The sequence below is a fragment of the Prosopis cineraria genome, unplaced genomic scaffold (genome assembly GCF_029017545.1).
Source record: "Prosopis cineraria cultivar Desert tree isolate PC_DT_omini unplaced genomic scaffold, ASM2901754v1 PC137, whole genome shotgun sequence".
NCBI lineage: Eukaryota > Viridiplantae > Streptophyta > Magnoliopsida > Fabales > Fabaceae > Prosopis > Prosopis cineraria.
In genome coordinates this window covers 52,483-60,374 of record NW_026555464.1, presented here as the reverse complement: position 1 = coordinate 60,374, position 7,892 = coordinate 52,483, and positions in this window count along the sequence as shown.

The window sequence follows — 7,892 nt, the reverse complement described above, 5'->3', positions numbered from 1 at the left end:
ATTCAAGAACACACAAGAAGGGGGGAGAGAGAGAGAGTTTAGAAAACTATCGCCTCTGATCTCCTTTGATTTTAATATCCCAAATAGCAGTTTCCATCCTTCCTCCTCACAAGTCAGCGTCGTCAATAGGTGCATGAGTTTCTTTCGTGCTACCGCGGGGTGCTTCTTCCTTCTTTATTCTCTATTATGCCTCCTCCATTGTCAACTAGTATATTGCTAATCAGTGTGTGAGGAGTTATGTTGCTAAACCTAAAAGGTTCTGCTCGTGAATCCTCCTCCCCTGTCCTTCCTTGTTTGTGTGTTGGCCTCTCCTCCTTAGTTCTATTTCTTATGCCAAGAACTTTTTTATCTCTATACTTGCCATGGTGAGGGATGTCGGGTGTTCTTTCCCCTTTTGTTTTGTCCAATTAAGGATGGTGATCATGCGAAGAGATGGACTTTTATAGAGGTTTGATTGTGAATTTTCTTTCCCTATTAATGCAACACTAGCTTCTTCTCCCTCCCCTACATTGACTTTTTTGTCTTCCCCTTCACAATTGCATTGTGTAAGATCCTAGACTTTAACTTTAGAAATTTTCACTATTATAAAGGTATTTTAGTCAAATTAAGTGAATTTTTGGTTAATAATGTTTTAAGGAGACTAATGTAGTTAATTGATCTTTGGACAGCTTTAAAAGAGAGCTAGATCAAAGCACGAGTAGGCCATGGCACAGAGAGAGATTCAAATTGAGTATAGAGTTCTTTACGCCATGCGTCACAACAGGCAAGCCATGCGCGACTTGTGATGCATGTACAAATTTTTATATTTATCAGATCATGAAATCAGACAGAAAATGACAAGTGGGATAGAGAGAATGAGGAGAGACGATCGGTGGGTGCTAGGGCTTAACTATTGGATCACATTAGAAGTATTTGGAGCAAGATTAGCTTTGGATAAGCTCCCTTCACTTTTCCCTCTCCCTCTATGTGAGTTTTATGATGATTTAGGTATTTTAGGGCTATGATTTCATGTTTTCTTAGGTAATGGCGTGAACCCTTGCCTTATTAAGGTCTTGGGGAGTAAATCAAGCCTTTAAACATATATTTATGGATTGCATAAATATTTAAAATTTTTAGTTAGGATCTATACGAAACCTAGGTAGAAATTGGATTATTAAGAGCAATGTGGGTAATGTAATGGTGTTGTTTATGTGTTAGAATATTAAATAGGTAATGTAGTGTGTTGGAAAGATTGTTAGGGCTAAATTGAGATTTTGAGCATAATGGGTACCCCTAGTTGTACTATAAATGGGGTGATTAGTGAGAGACGAATTGATAATTAAGGGTTTAATTTTGTAGATTAATCTTGATCAAGCATTATGGTGCTAGTATACACGTGTGGAGCCATTGGTAGACCACAGAGTAACCCTTTTAGTGATAAAAAGGTTAAGGTAATCGAATTGTCTAATCTCCCTTTTTGTGTGTTTGGATGGTAGTGTGTTGATTTAGAAGTTATGTTTTGATTTAATACTAGCCTATTAATAATATGAAATTTGGTGTGAAGTTATATGAAGTAGAATGAAAAATTTGTTCTAATGCTTTTGTATTTGGAAAGCTAAATTATATTTTTAAGTATGATTACTTGTAAAATTCTATGATTTAAGTGGAAATGAAAAATTGTGATAAATGATAGGTTATGAATAAGTATTGGATGCATCAAGCATGTTTGGCATGATCATTGTGAGAGGGTGGGAGTTCACCCTGGTATGTTATCAGGACATTGTTTGGAAATTCATATTGTATACGGGACTGTGGAGGCCTCGGTGCTTAGTGTTATATTGTTTGGAAGTCCTACAGTACTATAAGTAGTAGATTAGGCATTAACACCCCTAAAAATTATGAACGAGGTAAATCTATAGTCCATAGTAGGTGACGGCGCTCTTGGCCAAATCTGCCTCCTACTAATAGTAAGCTTGGACCAGTCTAGTCATATGGACTTGATCTTATCAAATTGTCAGCCTATAGATTCAGTTAAAGACATAAAGAGGGTATAAAATGGTGTGTTGATTATGCATATCATTATAATTATATGTATAAATTTATGATATTATATGATTTACCATGCCACTTCACATTCTCACGAACTATTCTCACACACGATTAGTTGATTATACTATTCGATTATTGAGTCCTCGACTCACCCCATGGTTACATTTTACAGTTGATTATATTTTATAGATGAAGGCTTCAATAGGGGCAAGAGAAAGGAAGGTGCAACCGAGCATCGAGGGGATTAGCTTTAAGTTGTATAGTCCTTACATCTACTTTGGTTTGTAATAAAATTGAATGCATATGCCAACTTAGGACATATATGTATATATATAATTTTATGATGCACTTGCACGATTTTTGTTGTGACTGTGGGTATCTCGGCCTGGGTTTGGTGTATCTGTGTTGTAATGGCTATTAGAGGTCGAGATACTAATGCAAGTTTTAGTTTTATATTGACTTATGTATTGTTTAGCCATTGGATTGTTTATGAGAAATTGTTACCCCCTTGTGAAATTATTTTGAAAATGGAGTTTTGGTGGCCAATTCTTATCTGGATTGTTGTAGTTGTGATTTAAATGCTTGAATAGGTTGTTTGTGGTCTATTTGAGTTGATTCAAGTAGTTTTATGATTATTAGCACTTGGTTTGGGGGTTTGGGCACCTTAGTTTTGTTTTTAAAAGAAAATGAGTTATTGTGGATTCGAGTGTCCAAAGTCTCATTTGACTTAGTGTTTGGGTGTGTGCTAATAGCTAAGTAGCTCTAAGAGCTATATGTGGATAGTTGAATCACTCAAATTGGATATTGGACAGCGAAATGACACGCTCCAAAAATTGGCCTAGATGATAATGGTCACGGGTCGCAGCGCATTGTCCATCATGCCACGATGCGAGGCACAGAGAGGGGGCATTCCCTTCTGTGCAGTCTACCATGGCGGATGATGCACTGCCTTGCAACATACCGTGCTTTTAAGGCTAGAATTTTTTTTATATATTATAGCCTGATGAATTTCTTATGTTTTCGTTAGCTTAGTTAATTTGTTTTAAAATATAGTTTGAGTTCAAACAATTTTTAAAAAGGGTTTTTCTTGAGATCCCATTTTCTTAAACATTTTTTAACCCTTGTATTATGATAACCATTCACCTTAGGATTAGACTAATCCCAATTTTGATAACAGTGTTCTATATTTAGTATTCTGTGTGTTTGGTAATGTTAGGAATGCCATGACACATTGATTTAGGCTTAAAGCTTTGAACTCTTCTTGATAATTCCATGTGTTGGTATTAATGGTTGAAGTTGTTGTGAAATTTGTCCTTCATTTTTTTTACTAGCCGTGAGTAGTATGATGTTGGAAATTATATTTTCTAGGAGTATTTAAATTTGATTTTTTGATTGTTGAAGAATTAAGATATGAAAAGTTGGATTATTTCACATGTGGATATTAGAAACTTTAGGGAAATGAAATATATAGAAAAGGAAGCTTGGCTATGGTTAAATGAATCATGCCTACAAGATGTTTGATATAATGCCCATCAAAACCCATCAAAAGATTTTTGCTTAAGTATGTGTCTATAATATTGTTGAGTTCTTAAGAAACATGGTTTGGATTGGACATTGTTATTTTTAAATCTAAATTGGGGTGGTATTGCAAAGTAGTTTATTTAAGAAGTTTTTGAGATCTTATCTGAGCTATGAATTATTGGAAGTTATATGATTGATGATTTATAAAGTGTAGTGCAGTTTTAAAAGTCATACATTGAAGCTTGGAAATGGTTGGGCAAGAGAATTAAAGGTTACAGTTTTATTAAATGCTTTGAAATGTTGTATGTTAGGTGTTTGGTAAAAAAGCTTAAGAAGAGACCAATATGTGTGAATTTTGTTGCTAAAGTTTTAAAGTTATTATTTTTAATTCTGATTGAGTGGATTCTCTTGAAAAGAGACTTGATTCAAAAGTAAAGTTTATTAAAGATCTTGTTATATATTATAAGGTGATTTATGTAGGGTGGCTCGATTGGAGTTGTAAGAAGTGAGTTTTGAGCTTAAAGGTATTACAGATAAGTGGATAGTGTCCTAACTGATTATCAATAAAATTATTTTTTTGAAATATTATGTTTTTTATGTAGACTATGTTAATAACAACTTTTGTTATGAGATATTTTGTAATTTAAATTTCTTTATCTGGTGTGAAATTATTTTATCAGCTTTGGTAAGTTTGGTTTCTCAATAACGTAAGCATGAACATTAGTTTTGAAATTTTATTTTGACAAGTTTTAATGCTTAAACTATTCATGTGAGTTTAATTTTGAGAATAAAAACTGTATTTTAATAGTGATGACTTTCTTGTATATTTGAAAATAGATTTGGAGGGGATTTTATATAAAATACTAGTTTATAATGACAGCTCCATTAGCTCTTTCAATGATTAGCTAGTTTGATTTTTATGAGCTTTATGCTCATATTTTTTATTCATAGGTCTCATACTCACATTTGTTTTTATGGCTTTGAGCCACATTTGGTTAACATTACCCTTGTGAACTATGTGTCCACATTTATTTCATGGTTTCAGCTACGTTTGGTTACTTACCCTCGTGAACTGTATGTCCACAGTTGTCTTCATGGCATAAGCCACATTCAGTTATTTACCCTTATGGACTATGTGTTCACGTTTGTTAATTGTTCTGATAAATCCCCAAAAAATGTGATTTTTAAATTATTTGGTGATTTCATACTCTGTTGTTTTAAATTAGTAAATATTACTCTATTTATTTATTTTAATTATGTATATTCTTGAGATCAAGTGATAAGGATATTAGATATTATAAATTTAATAGTTAAAATTTATTTAAGGCTATATAGAATTTTTCATTTTCAAAATTTGTGAAATATTTTATATAAGATTGTGGTCTCTTTAATTTTATAATCTTTGTTATTTATTCATTTTATTCTTTTAAATGTTATAAATATTGGGATGTTATTCACTAAAAAAATATTTTGTTTAGTCTCAGATGGCATAGCTAATATGGTACCTCCTGCTGAACTTTGACAGGCTCATTGTTGAATTGACTACAAGACTAGTTTATGAGTCTATTTTCCTTTTTATGAAATTTCTAAGCTCTATGTAGTATATCTTGGAAATACAATTTAGAGTGATCCATATTAACATAGTTGGGGTCCTAATTCTGTTTTGTTACGTTGTCTAATTGTTGCTGAGGAGTAGAGCTCCGTATTGCTAAATGTATATTATAGAAATTTCTATTGTAGAGATTTTTAGGAGATCTTAATTTTAGTAGAGGTGCTGTCAAAATTTTAAAGAGAGAGAGAGAGAGAGAGAAGAAAGAAAGGAAGTTTGAAATTTTGATTTATACATATAATCCTTCTGATAGTGTGTCAGATGTGTTAATTTAAAATTTTTCTTAAGTAAGGCTTTAAGGATGTATATTTGTGCATATGTTATGTGCTAGTTACTTCCATATTTCAAGCATGACAATAATGCTAGAAATGAGGCTGTCCTATTGGATGAAATTCTAAAGCTAAAGGAATGAATCTAGATGTGACAAATGAAGAATGAAGATGAAGGAATGGGTGTGGAAAAATGGAAGAAAAATATGGAAAAAAATTTAGAGAAAATGAGGAGAGAAAATATGGAAAAGCTGAAAATAGGTGAAGAATGATGTTGAAAAATGAAAATAAGGCTTATTTAGGTGAGGAAAATGTGAAATGTGATAATAACAACGTGAATGGTGACAAAAACAAAGTGGTCCAGATCTGATTTGGCTTGAATTTCTAGCTGGAAAAAAATGAATTAAAATGGCTGAATAATGGACTAAAAATGGCACCTAAATGAGCTAGAAATTAGGCAAAGGAAATGTGACTAAAGTGTAGACAATGTAACTCAATTAGGCTCTTTAATTAGCTACCACCTAAGCTTCTTGGATTCATATTATAATTCCCACACAAAATGCTCTTCCCTTGCCTTATGATGATGTCATCCAATATGCTTCCCATGCTCCTCAGCTTTTATTTATTTATATATTCCTCCAAATGATTATGAAATTAACACCACAGCCTTTCCTTTCTTTATTTTTATTTATTTATCATCTCTTTAATTCTTCCAAGTGAGTTGACTTTGATCATTGATTCCAAGATTGCCCTCACAAAATCTAAAAATAAAAACACAAGACTAAATAAATTCTAAAAAGAGAAGTAAAAAGGGATAAAAGAGAATTAAAGCCTAAGATATCAATTTAGGGTTTGGAAGTGTCAAAACACTCATCCAATAGTAACATTAGGATTTACAAGATCACTATATAAAAGACAACTCAAAACCAAGATAAAATCCTAATATAGACAATTCGATGCTAAAAAAAAAGTGTTTTAGTATATGAAATATGCGATACATTAACACCCTAGTTGTGAGTTATTGTGAAAAAGGAGTAAATTTTTATAAAGGGTGTCCAACTTTTGATAGAAAATTAATTTGATTATGAAAATTGTGCCGTTAGCTAGAGTTAGGAGAAAGCTCTCTGTAGATACTTAGATTACCTCAATTAAATATCAGATGGAGAAATAGGATGTGTCAGATATTCATCTTGGTGTTGTCATATGACAACACAACATTTATTATCAAAATTCATGTAATGCACCACAGCACATGTCATAGAGGCAAACAAACCACAATGCACTTGTCGTAAGTTGCAAAGCATGTGCTATTTTGTATATAGTTCAATGATTTGGTGTTTATATGAAAATGTTTAATTCTTTTTTTATTTCCCATGCTTCTGCACATATTTTAAACTCTGATTTGTGAAAGTTGAAAGTTCATAAAAGTATATTTTAAATTGTGAAAACTTGGGATCCCTATTTGTGTAACTTGATAAATGTGGTAATCCTTTTAGGATTAAACCCTTGATTACCTTGGATGTAGTAGTTTATTGGGATTAAGTAAATCAAATCTTACATCTCATCAACAGGGTAACAACATCTTCACATTCTTTGGTTTCTCTATAGTTCATTTTGTATCATTTGGTTGCATTTGTCATTCCTAGTCCTTTTGCCTTTAGTGCATTATCATTGCTATGACTAGTATTACAAAGGACACAATCACTGCTTATGATGCCTTGCCAACTTCAAAAGCATAATCTCTATTGTCCTTATGTCTTTCAATAGGGGGTTCTAATTCTACCATTGAAGACCACACTCCTATTATGTTGCTTGCCTTTGCCTTTGAGAGTTTTTACAATTCCTTAGTGGTGCTTTTGATAGGTGTTGGTGAGCCAAATAACCTACTACTTATAAATGGCCTTAGGTTGGTGAAGGATCACTTGATTGTTATCCATATTGACGTTGCTAGCCTGCCTTTTTCATTTGTGGCTATTACTAGTAGTAGTTTACGTGATGATTTGCTTGATTTCCTAATTCTGCCTCTCATTTTGACATCATTAGTTCTCTATGTTTTACTTGTCTTCGATTCAGCTCTACACCTCATGACAATGGTAGTTATATTGATGGATTTCAATTGATTACATCATTTGTCACTATTACTGTGAGGTTCTATCTTACTCTTATATGTACATTGAAGCCATCTCATGTCATCTTCAATAAGATGCAAATTTGTGAAATATTATAGGTCATTGTTTAGCTTATTTATTTTGGATTCACTAGATTGCTTGTAAATGTGATGACCTAATTTGTGATAGGAAAAAAGAAGAGGAATGCATATACATGAATTGATGACTCACATAAAACTAATGTCTTCGTGGAATAATAGGATTTTTTACTATCTCACTATCAAGGACAAAACATTTTTATAGTGGTTTTTAAGCCACTTTTGTCATGGATTTAATAGCTACAAGTGGTTGTTAGAT